At 32.1% G+C, this 21,779-nt stretch overlaps 2 protein-coding genes across 7 annotated transcripts in view; both read left to right on the top strand.

Moving 5' to 3' along the window:
• Window positions 1-21,779, top strand: part of LOC127723129 (MFS-type transporter SLC18B1-like) — a 159,758-nt gene that overhangs the window by 90,132 nt on the left and 47,847 nt on the right. Inside the window, exon 15 of one of the 2 annotated variants that reach the window (XR_007991891.1) lies at window positions 7,100-8,256. The gene's annotated coding sequence lies outside the window, so the exon portion shown is untranslated. Of the gene's footprint in view, window positions 1-7,099; window positions 8,257-8,374; window positions 8,658-21,779 lie in introns of those variants that run through there. The other variant, XR_007991892.1, reaches the window with a different exon arrangement.
• The window catches only part of LOC127723130 (MFS-type transporter SLC18B1-like), a 102,541-nt gene that overhangs the window by 33,349 nt on the left and 47,413 nt on the right, over window positions 1-21,779 (top strand). Inside the window, exon 1 of one of the 5 annotated variants that reach the window (XM_052229627.1) lies at window positions 15,271-15,411. The exons of the other annotated variants lie outside the window; for them this stretch is intronic. The gene's annotated coding sequence lies outside the window, so the exon portion shown is untranslated. Of the gene's footprint in view, window positions 1-15,270; window positions 15,412-21,779 lie in introns of those variants that run through there. 5 annotated transcript variants of the gene reach the window in all.

Raw genomic sequence — 21,779 nt, 5'->3', positions numbered from 1 at the left:
AGACTAAATTATCAATCCGTAAGCTCCCTTTAGAATTTTATAAATTTTAGATTTTACATTTCTGAGTTATGGGGTTTTATTCATTAAAAAAGGGGGGATTTTCCATTTTTTGGACAACAACTCAAAAATGCTTTAAGCAGTTCGCATGAAACTTTGGTGAATTATTTATAGCTATTGATGTAATCTCCCTATTGATTTCCATAAATTTCAAATATGACATTGAGAAGAAATTGAACTTTATTTGTTTATAGTCTGGCAACAGATTTATTAAGTATTGCGCAACAGCACAGTGTATTGCACAACAGCAAGAAATCTTTAATTGAATATAAATTCAATTCATATACATGTAACCGATTTCAAGTTCTTTGACTACATTTATTCAGAAACTATAATATGTCAAATATTTAATTACAATCCAAATTTAGACCTGTATCAAGCTTGAATATTGTGTCCATTTTTGCCCCAACTGTTCAGGGTTGGACCTCTGCGGGTGTATCCAGCTGCGCTCAGCGAATCAGTTTATTTCTTGATTAAGAACTCCTTTTTGTCGAGCCTGCGACTTTTGTCGCAGAAAGCTCGACATAGGGATAGTGATCCGGCGGCGGCGTTAGCTAACTTCTTAAAAGCCTTATATTTTAAAAGGTGGAAGGTCTGGATGCTTCATACTTTGTATATGGATGCCTCATGTTACGAAGTTTCCGTCAGTCACATGTCCAATGTCCTTGACCTCATTTTCATGGTTCAGTGACTACTTGAAAAAAAAGTTAAGATTTTTTGTAATGTTAAATTCTCTCTTATTATAAGTAATATGATGACTATATTTGGTATGTGCGTACCTTGCAAGGTCCTCATGTCCGTCAGACAGTTTGCACTTGACCTCGACCTCATTTCATGGATCAGTGTACAAGGTTAAGTTTTGGTGGTCAAGTCCATTCTCAGATACTATAAGCAATAGGTCTAGTATATTTGGTGTATGGAAGGACTGTAAGGTGTACATGTCCAACTGGCAGGTGTCATCTGACCTTGACCCCATTTTCATGGTTCAGTGGTTATAGTTAAGTTTTTGTGTTTTGGTCTGTTTTTCTTATACTGTATGCAATAGGTCTACTATATTTGGTGTATGGAATGATTGTAAGGTGTACATGTCTAGCTGGCAGGTGTCATCTGACCTTGACCTCATTTTCATGGTTCAGTGGTCAAAGTTAAGTTTTTGAGTTTGGTCTTTTTTTTCTAATACTATATGCAATAGTTCAACTATATTTGGTGTATGGAAATATTTTATGATCTATTTGTCAGTCACGCAGGTTTTTTTTTACCTTGACCTCATTTTCAAGGTTCATTGCTCAGTTTTAAGTTTTTGTATTTTGGTCTGTTTTTCTTAAATTATAAGCAATAGGTCAACTATATTTGTTGTATGGAAAAATTGTTAGCTGTACATGCCTGCCTAGCATGGTACATCTGACCTTGACCTCATTGTCTTGGTTCATTGGTCAATGTTTAGTTTACTTGGTTAATGTTAAGTTTATGTGACAGTTGTAATAAAGCTTTATATTTAGGAAAATCAACATAATATCAATGATTAGTAAATAAGGCGCGACATTTCAGCATGTGCACTCTTGTTTCATTCATAAATTACTTTATACTTGGAAATATAATAATTTTGCTTGGAGTTCTAGTTTCTAAAAAAAGTATTGTCATTGAAAGAGTTGACATGTTGCAATGTACATTTATTCTACATAGTTCTATGGTACCAAATCAAAAGTTTACCGGGTATATAAAAGAAAGAAGTCAAAGGTTTCCCATCATAGTTTAGTTACATACATTTTTTTTGTACCTGAGGTCGTTGAATATAGATCATTATATAAATAAGGAGATGTGTTATGATTGCCAATGAAACAACTATCATCCATACATTGTACTTACCAGTAACAAACCACATTTGCAAAGTTGAATAAAATACAGTTGATTAAATTTACTTATTACTAAAAAGAAAATGCCAAACTATTTTAAACAGTATTTGACTATAAACATAGATAAAAAAGGTACAAACTGGACATAATGCACTAGTTCATAAACAAGTGAGAACAATCGCCTTCATATAGTGCTCAGAATATGACATTCCTAAAACTTGATCAATATCATTAGAGAACTTTAAATCTTAAATACTGAAAGCCACCTCTGATAAGTACAATGTACTATGCAAGATAATGATATAACTGGACTAAAAATACACAAAACCTGTAATTAACTGCTTTTACAGCGCTTTCGCGCTTTGATTTGTGCTTCTTTTCAACCCGTTGAGTCAAACCCTTTCGAACTGACTGATGGTAGGTTGTTCTTTTCCAGGTTTGGTGGAATATTGAACGTTTACAAAAATGTTAGATCCTTTTGTATTTGCCTATAACAAGTCTGGAGCCTGTAAACCAGAGGTTGTGTTTGGTTCTGTCTGTCATAATAGTTGTTGGTTTATTTGGTTTTAGCATAAATTAAGACTTTCAGGTTTACTGTTTTGAATTGTTTCATATTTTGTCATATACGGTATGGGTTTTGCTCGTTCCTTTCTCATTTTTAATTTATGTTTCCTGATACTTTAAATTTCTTTTCAAATTGTTAAATAAATAGAAATATTTTGTCCCACTTTTCTCAAAATCTACTAAGCAGAATAGATTCATGTTTGGTCAGCAGTCAAACAGTTATCTATTGTAATTTGTTAGCGCTTTTGGACACCTACTAACGGTTTTTGACACTTTGCATTATGCGTGGATATAGCTTAGCAAGAAAACGTGTGCATTGTTGTAACTTATATTGAAATAACAGTGATTGCACTTATATTAACAATTCAACATTCAATACCAATTGGAGCTTCAGCAAAAAGTAAAATAACAAAAATACCGAACTCCGAGGAAAATTCAAAACAGAAAGTTCCTAATCAAATGGCAAAATTAAAAAGCTCAGCACATCACAACGACTGGATGACAACTGTCACATGTTTGACTTGGTACAGGCATTTTTTATGTAGAAAATGGTGGATTAAACCTGGTTTTATCGCTAGCTAAACCTCTCACTTGTTTGTACAGTCGCATAAAATTTCACCCACATTCAGACCCCCACTTAATCTCCTACCATCACAAGAATAAACTGTTGTTCAACTGAATAACATTGTAACAATTCCAATTTGTTTTGGTTTGTTCCAACACCTTTGAAATCCAGGGTAAAGGCACAAACAATATGTGTTGTCAAACAACATATCATATATGTTAGTACATTATTCTTTTGGTGTACTATATTTTATGGTCCTTAAAAAGGTTTACATTTTTGAAAATAAGTCTTTGCTGAAGCAAGGAGAGATATTCGGATTTATAAGGCAAATTAAAATTAAAATTCTAATATTTGAGGTAGCATATATGTTGCTATTATGTGTAACAATACCATATGTGATACTGGTTTTCTTTGGGGAACTAGCAGCTGCGAATGTAATAATAAAATACATAAGTACAGGTGGAATATTTTTTCAGAGAGCTAGGATTCGATGATGATTTAGGAATGTATGGTATTGTAGCAGGTCTGTGGGGATCATTTTATGCTTTAGGGTAAGTCATATGCTAAATATCACAAAACAACCTTGAAATATGTATAGGTTGAATAGGATTACAATTATAATTTTTGCATGCTTATTGTATTATGATTTCCTTATGTTACTGACATTTTTTCTTCGATCACACACGTTGCATTCAAATTAGTGTAATTCATAGTTTTTTTTTACCAAAGAGATAAAGGATATTTTACACTCCTTGTGGCAAATAACACATGTGGATACCAAAGTTAACTGTAAGCAATGTTAAAATTACAGGAAACAACAAATGTCAATGCAAAATACCATTCATACATTCCCATCCGTAACCTATCGTTGAAATGGTAATGTTAATGTTTGATGACGGAAGGCAGGGAATGTAGTGAAAATACCACTAATATCAGTTACCTAGTTCTGATCTGTCGAAATGGCATTATAAATGCCTTAATGTGATAACTAAGGGCAAAGGATGTATTGAAAAATACCACTCCTAACTGAAACCTAATCTGATATGTTGGTCATAGCCATGTCCAAGCCTTTATGTGATTACAGATGGCATAAAATGTAATGAACAATACCACTCCTACCAAAAACCTAATTCTGATTGATGACATTGCCATGTTCAAGCCTTTACATGTCTATGTAATCATAGAGAGCACAAAATGTATTCAATACCACTGCTAAAAACCAAATTCTGATTAGTTGAAATAGCAATGTTGATGCATTATTGCCATGACATTAGGCAAAGAATGTAGCTATTTGGCGAAAATATACCACTCATACATGAAACTTATTTTTATTAGTCTTATTAATTAATTTTCATTATTAAATGGCCTCTTAAGGACTAATATTATATAGGATGTATTATTACAGTATGTTATACATGTTATAAGTTCAGGGATCTTTCGGGCCATCAAATTGTAGTGTAGTCTTCATATATCATTATCATTACAGAGATTTTCTGGGACCAACGATTGGTGGTACATTGCTAGATATATATGGTTTTCCATTTTGTTGTACTATAACAGCAGGAGCATGTTTATTTATGGTGAGCTATTCTAAATTTATGCTTTCCTGAAAATTATGCCATAGAATAACAATATACAGGACACCTGTCCTTTTTTAACACAAATTTAGGGCCAGGTATCTTCTTCCTTCTATCATGGATTTTAAAACATTTAAAAGGCTCTGACAAGACAAAACAAGACAACCAACAGCCTGTTTTATGCTTAACCATGAATTAAAAAAAATATAACAGAAAAATTGACATGCAAAAACTTAAACTTTACCTGAGTTAATCCTTGTTTCCATGGAGTTGATGTTGCACAATAGTTAGTTTTCCATGGAATTGATGTTACACAACATGTAGTTAGTTTTCCATGGAATTGGTATTACACAACATGTAGTTAGTTGTCCATGGAATTGATGTTACACAACATGTAGTTAGTTTTCCATGGAATTGATGTTGCACAATAGATAGTTTCAACATGTAGTTAGTTTTCTGTGTAGTGTTTTGTGGTCTGTTGTTGGAGATTTTTTTCTTTTTGGCGGATGAGTTGTCTTTCTTTCTTTTTGTTTTATTACACTTTTTTTGGTAACTTGTGTGACCTATTTTTCTTCCTATCTTTCCATTTTTATGGACGTTGACAAAATTTGTAAAAACTGACAGTTTGTCAATGTCATTGTGAGTGGTACATTACTCTGAGAAAACTAAAGTTTGGGAATAAAGCAAACAAGGTAATAAAGGGCCTAATTGCACTTCTAATAAAATTTTATGTTTTGATCCACTTTACAAAATAGTGGAGGGGAGACATAGCTTTTTCCAGCGTAATAAACAGTAATACAGGGCTTTAGTCTGTTAATTACAGGTTCCCTCACTGTTATTTTCATGGCTGTATGACACGAGATGTTGTAGACAGTACTACAGGACTTTTATATCATAATTACAGGTTCCCTTACTGTCATTTTCATGGCTGTATGATACGAGATGTTGTAGTCAGTATTACAGGACTTTTATATCATAATTACAGGTTCTCTTACTGTCATTTTCATGTCTGTATGATGCAAGATGTGGTAGACAAAATTCCTTGAAGACTAACCAAATTATCAGTGAAACTACATCACTGCTTGCCGATGGTTTACAGGATTATGACCATTGATGTGTTGTCGACTTATCCTCTATAAAAGCAAACTGCAGTAACAGTGACTTGAGGTTAGCCTACACAATATCCTTCATAAATCAACCATATTGGAGGTTAGCCTGCACAATATCCTTCATAAATCAACCGCATTGGAGGTTAGCCTGCACAATATCCTTCATAAATAACCATATTGGAGGTTAGCCTGCACAATATCCTTCATAAATCAACTATATTGGAGGTCAGCCTGCACACTATCCTTCATAAATCAACCATATTCAATTAGTTGTACTGACTACTACATTTAAAGCAAATATGTTTTCTGAACAATTTCAATTAGTATAAGTCCTTCATAATTCATCATTATGATCTTGTAAGAATCTTTCTTTGACCTGCCTGATTCACAGGTTTTAATTTGGTTCCTAAAAAAAGAAAATTATAAACATCCAGCGATTAATAAAAATCAAATATCAATAAATCTTCAATGGTTGATAAACCACCATCTAGGGTGAAAGACCATTAACTTTCTTTTTATCTATATTTCTTTGGCAACATCAATGCTGTTTGGTTTATGACGGCATAACGTTCATCAAAATTCCATCTCAGTCGAGTAGTATTAGACGGCAAATTATCATACTGAAATATCAAATGATTTATGATTAAAACTATACTAATTCTTTACATTAACTTTTTTGCAATTATGCATTTTGTAATTGCATTTATTCAGTAATCATTTTAACAGATAACTCTTATGAATTATTGTGTTATGACTATACCTTATTTTATTTGTATTGACAAAGGTCTAGTAATTCAGCATTATTTATCTATATACTAACGTGACAAACTGCAGGACAGATAATTTGTGATTCAGAAAAAGTTTAAATACAGCATTTTTGAATGTTACTTTTGTTGATATTTGTTAAATGTATGTAAGAACGGTAATTTGATATCCGATATTTGTAATACATTGTTATGCAGGTGTTAAAGTAAGATGATAAACTTTATATAAGACGGTTGTGATCAGGCTTTATATATTCTATTCATGGTAATATATATATGTAGTTAAGACTGAACATGTAATCTAGTTTTTAAATGAAGATATATAATATGTTATTGAGGTGGGTGACAAATAAATTGTTAAGAAAAATCGAAATAATCAAAAGAGGAATGAAAACCACACTTCAAAATATCGTTTTCACATTGAACATTCAGGTCAAGACGTCAATGTTAACGTTTTCATCTTTTATAGTTTCATTAAAAAGAAAGTGTTATTATTATCACATTATATTTGCCATGTTGAGGCTGCTGTTAATTCTCTCATTTAAAAGTTTTTCTTTCTATTGAAAACAATAATTGTTCAGCTTGACAGCAAACCTGGATCAATATGTAGGGAGGACTTCTTTGGTCGTCTGCGTCAAATTTTGTTATCTGAAAAATAAAAAATAAAAGTGCTAGTCACTATTTAACTTTAATGCTCATAAATATACTAGTTTTTAGGGCATCCAATTGTACAACTTTGAAAATGAGATGATACAATTCCACCAAATATGTACAGATTTTGTACAGGATTTCGAATAAGGCAGACGTTTTTTGGGGTTTTGTTTTATGATTTGGGCTATCTTATTTTAAAATATGTCCGGCTATATCTTTGCCATTTCTGTTTGATGCTACATCTTCCTGGAAATACTCTCTAATTTTATCTTTAATGTTTTTTTTTTCAATGAAGTTCAATAACATTTTGTGTCCTACAAAAAAAATTCAAATGACAATTAGTGTTTTGGTTTGATATTTTAATTTAGGAAAATCGATAAGTATCTTTTACTGACTGCAGTAAATTATAAATAATATGAAAAAAATGCATTCCAATTAAATAAAGAGTTATTTTCACTTATTTGCTTTATACAAGGTTTTGGAATGACAATTAATTTGTATGTTAATAAGAAAGAATATTTATATCATAAAAGGAGCATTACAAGTCATGTGTTATTTCTATGTTGGTCTCTACTAACTATGTACATTCAAAGGAAGGCCAATGTATATTTCTGGTTTGGGATTTATTAACAGTGGACCAAGGGAGTTACTTGTTTATTGCAATGTTGGGGACTATTAAGATGTACCTAACAGGTATGTTACTTTTACGCCTGCCAGTATATAGCAGTATTGTCTATATAAAAACAGGGCTCTCTCCACAACTGTAGCATTATTTTAAGATATCATCTTGCTTTAAGAAATTATTGCATCACATCCATAGCACAATCTATAAGAAAATTATTTTAAATAGCACCACTTTCCAGGAGTATAGTATCACATTACCTTGATGCTAAAGACCCTTTGACGAACACTAAACCATATATAAATATATGTTTGTGGCCGACTGCAGGAGAGTTACATGTTAATTACGGAAAAACTACAGCATTAATGAGTTGATGATTGTGATAACTTGGTTCAGGGATATTTATGGCATACTTTGAATTTGACCTTTACCAGGAAGCTGTAGAACTTAGGCCCGGAATGATAAAGCTTTGTATAGCATATAGAATTTTACAGGTATGATTAATGTACTGTTTCTAAAAATATGTTTAACAGATGACCAGGGTGATTCTGTAAATTATCGAAATCCTAATTAGTATTAGGCTATGTTAAGTGAAAAAAACATCTATTTAAGGTTTATTATAAAGTGTATTGATATGATTTTTTAATATCACAGACCGTATCAATCCTCAACCAATATAATCCTTTGAGCAGATTTCCTCGGATTATATTGGTGTATTGGGTTGCTATAGTTGTGATATTGAAAAAGTCAAATAATATTCTCTATTTGTATATTGGTTAATGATATTCTCTATTTGTATATTGGTTAATGATATTCTCTATTTGTATATTGGTTAATGATATTGATTACGTTTATATCTTTATAAGTTATTTACTAATTAAATATTTTTTTTAAATATCGTTGTATTTATTTGTTTTAGCAAATATAGAGGATGCTTCCTCTGTGAGACATGTATATTTTTGCAGATATTAAACAACTGAACTAGACCTCAGGCTATAAGTAGTCTAGCTGCAAGCCTCGCATACTTATATTGAGAACAATAAAGAACTTTATTACACCCATTACTTTCACATGAAAACTATCTGTATTATTTAGAGAATACAAAATATGCATTATTCCTCATACCAAAAATATAAGCTGTATATGTTGATAAGACAGCAATCCAGCAACACAAACATGAACAAATCATATAAAGATTAAGAAATGGTCTTTAACAACAGGTTCTATTCACCAAACTCGGTATATCACATTCCAAGACAAATTGTGTGATTAAACTTAAAAGAGACCAGAAATGATCTTGTATGAAAAAGACATCAAGATGTAACAATGTACCCTTTCCCTCAACTGAGTATTTCCCTCTGATTTGTAATGGTGTGCTTACGAACTTATATTTATAGGTTTCATAACGAGTGAGAATGGGATATCGCTTGATATCAACTCGAGTTATTTGATTTCAATTAACAATAAACGAGCCTTCGGCGAGTTTATTATTACTATTTAAATTAAATAACGAGAGTTGATATCAAGCGATATCCAATTTTCACAAGTTGTTAAACCTATTTCTCTTATGGTCAACGCTCTCAATGTGTTAAATGAAAACTTCAAGGAAATGTTGATCCAGTCCTTTGCACATTCCAGTATACCGTCATATGTCCTTTTCCGATGTCAAACTTTGACATCAGACATTTTAGGACTTTTTGTTCTCTTCAGAATGTAATAAAATTTGACAAAAAAAAAAAGATTATCAGGTGAAATGTGTGAGTGTTTTGTATATTATTGAAGAAATCACATATGACCGTTGCCATGGACGAAATGTACATCGACTCAACCTTTGAAAGTCATCATTGACCTAACGAATAGCCAATGGAAATGCCGTAATATCGTCTTGTGATGCTGGATAAGCCAACCAAATTAAAGAGAAATTTACTTTTCGGTTTAGCATTGTTTGAACTTGGTGTACGTTCTTGGTTTTTTTTTCTTCGGTTTTAAATGGTGTTGTCTGTTTTCCTAACGAAATGCTCCAATAAGTAACTTTTCCCCATTGTGTATTCAAGATCAGAAACCACATATAAGAAATATTCAACGTATTGACGGTTCATATTTTTACATGACCTGCGCTCAAGACTATGAGTCCAAACGACGTCTACATAGAACCAAGGACGCGTGGTTTTAGTTCACGAATTTCTTGAAAGCATTTACAAAACAACTGCACACAACGTAGAGAAAGAGATAGTCAACGAATTTAATGTTATGAAAGTGTAGGACGAAATAAATCAATCTTTATTAGGTATAAGATTCCCAAGTAACTTTTTTTTTAATTTCAAAGGACAGACGTCAATCCTATGGGGTTACAAACTGAGTTGTTCTTATTCAGACTCGAAAGGAGTTTTCATGAATAACAAATTTAGCTGACATCCTTTACCTTTTTATAAAGTGCTATATACTCTTCAGATTTTATCATCTCATTAAATAATTGTGGATAACTATTTTGAATTAACTCATCTCAATGCATTATGACTAAGGGGATTCCTCAGAGTTCCTTGATTCATGCCTTGAATTGCAATTTCACAACTGACAGTACGGTTAGGTTAGAGCAAAACTTTCGGCGAATGCGAGGACTTCGACTTACACATTGTGAGCTTTTCATTTTGAATAATAGATGTAGGATATACGTCAAAATACCCAAACGACATCTAGACCGAAATTATGTATTCCCAAATACACAGTTAGGGATTTCCATGTGTATGAAGCCATTTTCCAGCATCACATTAAAAGGTTCAAATCTCTTCCCAATTATTAGGATCCTGCGGCTCTTTTCACTAAAAATCTTAAGAGTAAAAATACTCGTAAGTCATACACATTTCAGTATAACTATTGTAAAAAGAGTCGCTGTAGTTAAGTGGTTGTTGTTGAATGCTGACTGTCATATTTGTTTTTCTTTTATTGTTTTGTCATTAATCAGGCCGTTGATTTATTTGCTTGAATTGTTTGACATTTTGTCACGTCGGGGCTTATAATAACTGACTATGCGGTATGGGTTTTGCTCATTGTTGAAGACCGTTCGGTGATCAAAAGTTCCTTCAATCCGCTTCATTTGAACTCTGTTGGGACGTTATTTCAGTAGCAATCATACCACTTCTCCATATTTTATATATTAATTTAATCATACAAATATGTTTAATTGCTTGTTTTATTTTATATCAGGATGCAATCACACATCTCTTGAGACATGTGATATGGGTAAAGGCTTTTTTATCTCTGTATGATTTTTTTTGTCAACTTAAATCAAAAGTAAATTATTTTCCAATAACATACAGGAACAAAAAACTCTGATTTTTTAATTTTTTAACTGATTTTCAATAGAAGCACTCTAGAAAACAGCCAAAATCATAGAATCAATTTATAGGTACTGTTGATAGTATAATCATCATATAAAAACATTTCTTTTATGTATAAACAATATAAAATTCTATAAGGGAAGGGGCCATGGAAAATGGGGACGTGGTAGCTTAAATGGGTAATTTGACTTCTATCATACATTCAGAGTTCCTGAAATAACACAAAATCTAAATAATAATTACTATATATATGTACAACAAAAATTCAATTTCGAAATAAAAAAAAAAAATATGCTGCTTGTCTTACTGTTGCGACTCGTAATTTCAATATTTATTATTTTAAGACTGATATGATGAAAACAGAGCCAATTAGTGTTTAGTTTTAAATAAGAAGTGTGTACTCGTTTGATTGTGTGTGCAGGGTCAATACAAGTGGCGTGTGTTTGTTTGCTTGAGTGGGAATCATAAAGGGAGTGTGTGTTCGTTTGTTTGTGTGGGATCTATAAAAGGGTGCTTTCGTTTACTAATCATGCTAATGTTGGGTCTACAATTTAAAAGGGGTTCGCTAGTTTTGCTTGTGAAGGTTGTATAAAAGAGTGTGTATTTGTTTGCTACTTCGAGATGTATAAAAGGGATATGTGTTCTTTGTTTGTGTGGGATGTATAAACGGGATGTGTTTTCGTTTCATTGTTTGAGATGTATAGAAATGGTGTGTGTTCGTTTGCTGGTGAGGGCTGTATACAAGTGTGTATGTTCGTTTGCTTTTGTTGGATGACAGGCACTTGTCTCTGAAAAAAACTTACCTATATGCATATACAATTTTAATCAGAGACAAGTGCCTGTGTGTGGGATGTTTAAAAGGGGTGCGTGTTCGTTTGTGTGTGTGGGATGAATGTATATATAAAGAGTGTGTTAAATTACTTGTATGGGATGAATAAAAGGGCGTCGTTTGCTTGTGTGCATGGATGTATAAAAGTGTGTGTATTTGTTTGCTTGTAAGGGATGTATAAAAGGGGTGTGTGTTCGTTTGCTTGAATGGGATGTATAAAAGGGCGTCGTTTGCTTTTGTGGGATGTATAAAAAGTAGGGATGTCAACTCGGTGAACAATTACTAATCGAGTACTCGTTAGTTTTGTCGAGCGATACTCGAGTACTCGCTCGGTAATATTTACAACACGGAAACACAAACATACGTATTTTACATTCTGTACATTGTATAACGGACGAAAAACAATCTATATACGTATCTGGGACAAGGAATTACACACCATAATTAATAGCTCCTTACCTACAAAGTACTAATTAAGTAAAAAAAAGTAATCTTATCAATTAATTTTAATGAACACATATTCAAAAATTATAACAAAGAAAAGCCATATCAAACAATAGTATTTGGAAATCGTTAAGAAAACACAACTTATGTTTACACATGTTACAAAGGCGTACGATTAGAAGTTGAACTATTCACTGAGGGTTACCGGAGGATGCAACGAATTTATTTTATTTGGAAACATTTTCTTGTCAACTATTATTGGTGAAAGTCGGTTATGCAACTTTGTAAATTACAGTCTTGCAGATGAAAATATTTTCTCTGACGGCACCGATGTGACAGAATGGCTGAGACATGTTAGTTTAAAATGTTAGCCTAGGTATAGCTATTTTCGGATCCATTTTAAATGACAATTTAGCACAAGCATTCGAAACAAAATGTATTTTATTTACTAGTATGATTAATCAGTTATGCCTATTTAATTTCCGAGAGGTTCTCAAAAAGATCAATTTTATATAAAGACAGCAGTATAATTCTAACAGGAAACCGATTAATCGAGTATCGTTTTGGTATTCAATACTCGGTACTACCGAGCGATACGCGAATACTCGAGTACTCGTTGACATCCCTAATAAAAAGTATCATTTTGTGTATAGAAGTGTGTGTATTTGTTCACTTGTTAAGGATGTATAAAAGGGGTGTGTGTTCCTTTTAATAATAATGTTACAACACATGCAGTTCACATAATATGAAACATGATTCATCATAAATCAAGTTCATCAATTAACTTTAATGAAGCTTACAGCTAATATAGAAGGTGTACTTTTTGTTGGTCTAAACCGTGGTTGACTGTATCATTCAATGTTTTTATAATGGTTTTGCTGTCCTCAACTATTGTGATTCTGGATTTGCAACTTGTTGGTGTGCAAACAAACGTTTTGTCTCCGTTTTTTTTCTTCAATACATTAGATATCCTCAATGTGAGGTCTTGAAAAAAAAAAGACGTTTTCCTCGTCTATTTGTCTCCGAATGAATTATGTCTATATTTTGTCACATCGAAACTGTGAACACTATACAATTTTATACCTTTAAGTGACTCTCAGTTGGTATGAGAAATGAGTATGAACTCAATTACTTACTGACGGGAGATACCGTACCATCTCTTATACGATCCACGTGTTCAGGATACAACTGATATTAAAACTTTTCCGTTATATTTTACCTGTAAATTGCGGCAAAAGCGGTATTTGTTTTTGGCGCAATTGAATAACAACCCTGTGGCACAAATGAAATACTGCATTTCTTAAAAATTGGTGCAAATGCAATGCGCTCATTCACAACAATGCATAGGAAAACTATAACTCGTAATTTCATGGCTGCAGCAAAAAAATGTAATTTTTCAGAATTGAATGCTTCTTTTTATAAATGTATAGGTTTGGAAAAGCGTTGATCCTGTGCACATCTCTTCTGCGCTTTATACAAATTGATCTTCGGTCGACTCTTCTACAACCCATTAAAATTTAAAATTCTTAATAATAATATTCCCTTGTGTAAGACATAACCACCACTCCCCCCCCCCCTTTTTCTTCGCATGAATCATAGTTTCCATCGTTACCACCTATTTCACTTCAATTCAAACTGCAGTTCCGTTTAAATTATTAATCGCATTTAATTTTAAATTTCTATTGAGAAAATACCATTGCTTGATCCTGTTAATCCAGAAGCACGTTGATAAAATAAAATTAGCCATGCAAAACTTGCAGTTTCTGAGATATTTTGTATCACGCAAATAACCATGCTGTTAAGGATCACTGAATAGATTGGTGTGGCATGTACGCGGACTTCGATCTAGTTTGGTACCTCATGAATTCATACAGAACAGGGAGTTAAGCATTCGTCACTTGTGATTTTTCGCTATTCATTTCATACAAAAACCACATTGTCTTCAAAATATTGTCTGGTCCGATTTTATTAAATTTGATACCATGTGAAAGAGACTTATCACAAGCTCATTTGCCTATTTCTTTTTATTTTCTTTTAAACACTTTTATTTTGTTATTTTATGGTGATTTAATCACAAGATTTGCATATTGTCTGGACATTTGCAATATACTTGTATATCTGAAATTATATGAATTATCACAAAATTACCATAACCAAATCTTGTACTAAGTAATTGCTGACCTCCACACACGGTTGGGTTTTAAAGTGTTGTTGCGTTGCTGTCTGGTTGAATATCCCATGTATCCTGTATATATATATATTAGCATCAAACTATTTATTATTTTTTTACGCACGAAGGACAAACATTTAAAAAACAGTAGCTTTAAATCAAATGCGTATGGTAAAATTCTTATAAAATATGTTTTTTTTTTCCTTCTCCCTGATCAAAATATTTCTTCTTCAAAAATACATCTAATCAACCCCCCTTCCCCTTTTGGAGCTACATGTATGGGTAACATGGGTAATGCAAAGACTGTTTAAAAGTGCCATTCCTAATATTGCCTACTTCTACTTTGTAGTGACAACCTTCAACACGTTGAAGTTTATGTCACTTGTACTGCGCATTGCTTTGTTCGGCGAATCCTCTTTCAAAATCCTGGATCCGCATGTTGCCAACTTATGAAAGCGACAAGAAAAAAATCCTCATTTTTTTTTTAATATCAATGTTTTCTGGCCATAAGACACATAATTTTGTCCCCCCCCCCCCTTCCACTCCCTCCCCCCTAAAAACACACACACACACTAGTGCTTCAGAATGTAGTAAATCAAGTGGGAATTCGAATTATTACATTGTCTCTGACGAAATATAATGTTTAAAATTAATAAAACAAAGAACGGATGGCAAGTGTAACTATAATTGCACCCGACTTATAAAATGGCGAGAAAATATACAGGTATACATATCACATTACATTCATGTAACTCTAACCTTATTACACATGTGTTATTGTTTTGGGGTGAAGATATGAAACGATGTAGAAAATAATGTATTTAGGAATTGCATCTATTTATTTAGAATTGTTTAGGAAGCAAAATAGGTAAGAACTTTAGTATCAGATGTAATGATGAGAAAAAAACAGAATGTTAATTTGATTCCGATAACTTGAAAGGATGTTTTCGCTTTTTGTTGTTATGTCGTTCCACTAGCAGACTCAGGTCAAAATGTAGGACAAGACTAACGTAAAATACTTCAATGAATACAGCCCTGACATTTTGCAAAAGAAGTAAAACAAATTAAGTATACAAGTGAGGTCTCAGGTAGGTTGAAGGTTAACAAAACATTTACAAATTCATTCAACAGATTTATACATGTACAAAAAGATTTTGTAAATTATGTAATAATGACATTGTTGAAGCTGAAATTCATTATTTTTTTCAAAATTTAATACTATACAGTTGGGTGCAGACCAATCATTACATAAAGTAAACGCAAGTTAACGCCGCGTGCACATATTTCGTTAGTTAACTTCAATTTTCGCGTTTACTATAATTACGCTAACGCGGTAAAATGGAAATTTCTAATGTCTACCCGAGTAAACGGGCGTTTGTTTACTCTGTGTCCGTTTAGTCAGTGGTAAACGGGCGTTTACTTCAGATTTCACAAATTTATTTTTACGTGCACTTAAGAGCAGAGACATATATACACAGAGATTGGCAACTCCGTGAAATCCCGTTAAAAAACGCGGCCCGGAATGAGATTCTCGTCGATAATTATTCTACAACATGTAAACAAGTCAGGGATGAATAACCTCGATAGCTAATCAAGAACAAAAATAGGAAAACTGATTTCAGATCAAATAATTTCTTTTTCTAAAAAAATACTTGAAATAGTTGTATTTTTTTTAATGTATTTATTGAGAAAATATTTTTTTCTTTTTTTCGGCACTTCTTTAAATTTAGAAAGTAAAATCTGGTAATGATCATGATATTACAAGAACAATTTCTTTGCTAAAGTTTACTTCTTAATTATACAGTGAAATTATGTGTGTCCGATTTTCCGGTCATTATTTGCTAAGAGTTGTGACTGTGGATTCACAGGTGTGCTATTACGCAATTTATTGCCCTCCGATCACCTGAATTTTGCCGGAGGTAAAGTTCTAAATGGATTATTACTTAGTAATTGTTTTTACAACTAAACAAATTCTGACATATTATTTTAACCATGACCAGAACTTTATTCTAACAGAAACACTGGGCAATACTACAGTATTCAATCAGGAAAACAAAAATAGTCATTTAACATCATGAACATGTCGAGAAAAGAAATAAAGCAAATTTTTCATATATAAAAATATGTAGCCAGTAGAATTTTGTCTCGTGGAAAACTAATTTTATATCTGTTTTAATTTAATTATAATGTTTAATTTTTGATTGACCTAAAATTATTTGTGGAACCTTTGCATGAATTTCCTAAATGAACGTACATTATAGTGTTGTCGAAAATCACTTTTTTTGCTGCAATGAAATATTGAATATGAATCTATTATTATTTGTAGTTTTTTAATGACTTAATATCACAGACTCTGAATAGATACAATTTGTATCATAAATACAGTAAAATGCTCTGCTGAACTGTAGAATTTTATTGTTTTGTTTCATAGACCACCGGAGTACTGCAACATTATTTACTCTTTCCTATCGGGTAGTGAAATTCGAGTTTGAAATTAGAAAGATTTAAAATTGTGCACAAGTTTTATCTGATCTTTTGTGGGTGTATGTTGTTCAAGGTAATTTTCGGTGCAGTGCTATGTGGGCTGTTATTTTCTTTTCATTTGTTATTTTTTCCTCTGTGTTACACGACCTTGTACTTTTTGTATTGCCCCTTGACATCTCCTGTTTCTGTTTAAACCTTTACCAGTAATATCTCACCTGGTTTAAATAAAATAGTGTCTCATTCCCGGAATTTGTTATTCAGGAATTCATTTTAATATCAGTTTAGGACAGAATGCATCAATAGGTACATACATGTACCAGGTCACGAATATATAAGTACACTTTATGTGCTTTTGACCTCCACAAGAATTCTTAAACATTCATAGATGTGCAAAGAATATTTTTGTCTTTGGGGTGTTGTCTCATTGACATATACCTCACATTTCTGTTTAGTCATAGCATCTGTGCCTTTTCAATTTATTGCAAAAAATTATTGCAGATAAATATAAACAAGCACCATTGTTAAAGGACTTAAACAAACATAGATGATGACCAATATGAGCGACTAGTGTACAAGTAGAGTGAACATTTCTTGCTTCTTTTCCTACACATTTTGTCATTTCATGTAAACAATTAAATATGTTACTTTCCGAGGAGAGGAAGGAATTTGTGAAACGAAATATTTTGCTATTTAGTACTGTCAAGTTATATATTCACAGGGGTGTTGTTGAATAAATGAACATTTTCTCTTTTTTTACATTATGCTACCTTTATGCTACAAAGGTACCATTTCCATTCTCATGATGTACAAAGATATTTTAGAGTGGCCTTCCAATGATAGTCATACCTGTAAATCATTGTCTCATTGGCAATCATACTACATCATCATATTGTTAAACATGTATGTAAAAACTATGTACATGTATACTTTGTAAACGTAAAGAAGACAAATGAAGTTGAACACAAGATATTTATTTGCATTTTTTTCCGTAAAGTCTCTGCACAACTGCCACTGTGTCACTTCTGCTTCAAATTCAATAGATTGAATGCAGAGTCTTGTATTTGTTCTTAGTTCAATGATGTCACCATCACTTGTACAAAAATCGCATACACATGTACATCAAGTTTGGCATATGAACTACAATAATACAGTGTTTTCACAGTCAGGATAAGAACATGTAATTTTCTCTCTTACGAAACCATTTTTAAGTATCACATTAATAGGAGTAGTAATAGGTCCACTACATGACTGTGCTGTCACATTTGGGAAAAGTCATCACTAATAGTTGTTCCTGTCTGCCAGGGAGTCTTATTTTCAATCAGAAAGGCTTGGGAGTCCTACATTCAGCACATGTATGATATTACATCTCTTGTATGCTGCACTGTTAGGTAAATTTGATCAATATCTTTGTTCTTTTATAACATGCTGGATTCTGTGAAACAAAAATGCTGTCAGATACTGAATGTAAATATATATACAATTGTAAATGTAATGAAAGTGGTGGAAATAATGAAAAAAAAAACAATTTATATACACAAAACCAGTATGACTTGGGAACGTAATTCATGTGATTGGAACAATTGTTCTCTAAAGATGGACAATTTTATAAACTGTCGCCATGGACAGGTGTCTGGCTTTATATTGAAGAGAATGAACATGGCCGACAGCTTGAATAGTGATTTTTAATTGTAAATTGCATCAAAGTGGGTGAAAATATGGAAAAAACAACTGATATACACAAATCCAGTATGTCATAGGAAAGTTATTCATGTGCTAGCCTGGGAACCATTATTCTCTAAAGATGGACAAGTTTATAAACGGTAGCCATGGACAGGTGTCTGTCTTTATATTGAAGAGAATGAACATGGCCGACAGCTTGAAAAGTGATTTTTAATTGTAAATTGCATCAAAGTGGGTGAAAATATAGAACAAAACAACTGACATACACAAATCCAGTATGTCATAGGAAAGTAATTCATGTGCTGGGAACAATTATTCTCTAAAGATAGACAAGTTTATAAAATGTAGCCATGGACAGGTGTCTGTTTTTATATTAAAGAGAATGAACATGGCCGACAGCTTGAATAGTGATTTTTAATTGTAAATTGCATCAAAGTGTGTTAAAATATGGAAAAAAAACAACTGATATACACAAATCCAGTATGTCAAAGGAAAGTAATTAATGTGCTGGGAACAATTGTTCTCTAAAGATAGACAAGTTTATAAACTGTAGCAATGGACAGGTGTCTGTCTTTATATTGAAGAGAAAGAACATGGCCGACAGCTTGAATAGTGATTTTTAATTGTGAATTGCATCAAAGTGGGTGAAAATATGGAAAAAAAACAACTGAAATAAACAAGTCCAGTATGTCATAGGGGAGTAATTCATGTTCTGGGAACAATTATTCTCTTAAGATGGAAAAGTGTATAGACTGTAGCCATGGACAGGTGTCTGTCTTTATATTGAAGAAATTGAACATGGCTGAAAGCGAGAATACTGAATTTTAATTGTAAATTGCATCAAAGTGGGTGATTTAATGAAAAATTCAACTTATTTACACAAAACCAGTATGTCTTTGGGAAAGTAATTCATCTCATAAATGGTTTTATTCCTCTTCGAGTGAAAAGGTTTTAATAAATACGACCGTGTTCAAAATTTTCATAACGTCTATGTCGGCCAATCTTTCCCTTTATTATTGACTGCAATAAAACGTAAATCATCACAATATGTTAACTAATAATTACTACAAACTGAATAAAACAAGGTAAATAATAAACGAAATTGAAATATATACTTACATTCTGCTGTTTTAAAATGCTTGTTGTAAAATAAAAATCAAAGCGAGGTGGTGAACTTGTCGTGATCAGAAGAAAAATGGCGATCTCGTTAAAGTCTCGTGTTATGCGTGTTTTTAATTGGATTTTGCTGACCACTGTTACAGTTGCCAATCTCTGTGTATATATGTCTCTGTTAAGAGTAAACGGGCGTTTACTACAGATATCACAAGTATATTTTTACGTGCACTTGAAAGTAAACGCGTGTTTACTTTTCGCGTTAAGGGCATATGATACAGTTTTGATCCCGAAATGACATTTTGATGAAAATTTGCATAAAGGCTATTTTTTACCTGATTAAATCAAATATGCAATAAAAAATATACCATCATTTGCTACTTTTTGAGTAAATTGAGGTTGTAATTTCAGATATTTCTTCAAAATTCGGATTTGTGGACGTATTTTTCTTTCGAAAGAAATACATAACTTTTTTGTTTTAAAAGATAAACACAAGCTGTTTTTTGTTAAATTATTTGTAATTTCTGTTTTATATAAATGGTCTATAAATTTGTACATTCTATTTTTACATATAACTCATATTTATTAAATGTTCATGAATGTAGAAAAAAAAGTCATTTTTTTGCTGTATATTTATCAAATTTAAAATAATTGCACTATTGACTTTTTCATGAAAATTGGTACACATAATCTTCATACGTAATCAAACGAAATGTCATTTTAAAAAAAGAAGGGTCCATGAACTCGTTTTCAAGTTAAATCAGTTTGAATGATAAAAATCAGTCGAAAACTGCATTTTTTCCCGATAAGTCACAGTTTGACGTCGCGAAAATAACAATATACGTTAGCAACGTCATTACTTCCCCTGTAGCTGTATCGTATACCCTTAACTGATTGTGTAAATTAAAAGATAAACTTCGTGTTCATTTGTACATTTTTTTTATTAAAACGACTATTATCTTAATATTTTATTCCTATGGCATACTTGATTTGTGTATATAAGTTGTTTTTTCCATATTTTCACCCACTTTGATGCAATTTACAATTAAAAATCACTATTAAAGCTGTCGGCCATGTTCATTCTCTTCAATATAAAGACACACACCTGTCCATGGCTACAGTTTATAAACTTGTCCATCTTTAGAGAATAAATGTTGTAATTTTTAAAAAGTTCAATAAAAAAAAATCACCACAATTATTTGAACACTTTAATCTAAACTGTATTTGCCCTAAAATTAAGATTTATGGCTTATTTTCATGTTTTTGCCTATTATATTAAAAACTGTATTAAATACATGTAGATAGAAGCTGCCAGTGGCAAAATTATCAGCAAAACAAGATCTGCATAAATACCTTTATAACAGAAAGGCTTAGATTACTCATTGAGGAGTTATTTAAATGATGATTTTTATCCATCTTTTTTTTGCATTTGAGTCAAATATATAGTAGACAGAAAGAAACTGTGAACAGAAAAAAATGATCTGACATACAAGATCAATGATAACATTAATTTAGTCATGAATTATATTCTAGTTTATAAAGTTGGAGAGTGGTCATTGTTCAGTATAAACATAGACCCAGGTAAACATCACAGTAAATTAAAATAAGATGATGTGGTATCATTGCCATTGAGACAACTCTCCGCCTACTATCATGACTATAGATCACTGTACAGCCTTCAATAAAACAAAATGAACAAATCCCATTCTGCATAGAAAGCTACAAAACTAGGTTTGACAAATGTAAAACAATTCAAATGAGAAAACCAACAACCTGATACAATATATGTACAATACAATAACTAAAAACATAAATATGATATCCAGCAGCAGAACACAACCACTGAATAACAAGCTTCTAACTTAGGACAGGCACATACAGAATATTTCAGGGATAAACATGTTTGCTGGTGCCAAAACCTTCCCCTTACCTTGGACAGTGGTGTAACAGCACAATTAA

The sequence above is a fragment of the Mytilus californianus genome, unplaced genomic scaffold (assembly GCF_021869535.1).
Source record: "Mytilus californianus isolate M0D057914Y unplaced genomic scaffold, xbMytCali1.0.p SCAF_13, whole genome shotgun sequence".
In the NCBI taxonomy this organism is placed as follows: domain Eukaryota; kingdom Metazoa; phylum Mollusca; class Bivalvia; order Mytilida; family Mytilidae; genus Mytilus; species Mytilus californianus.
This window is presented reverse-complemented; position numbering and strand designations above follow the sequence as displayed.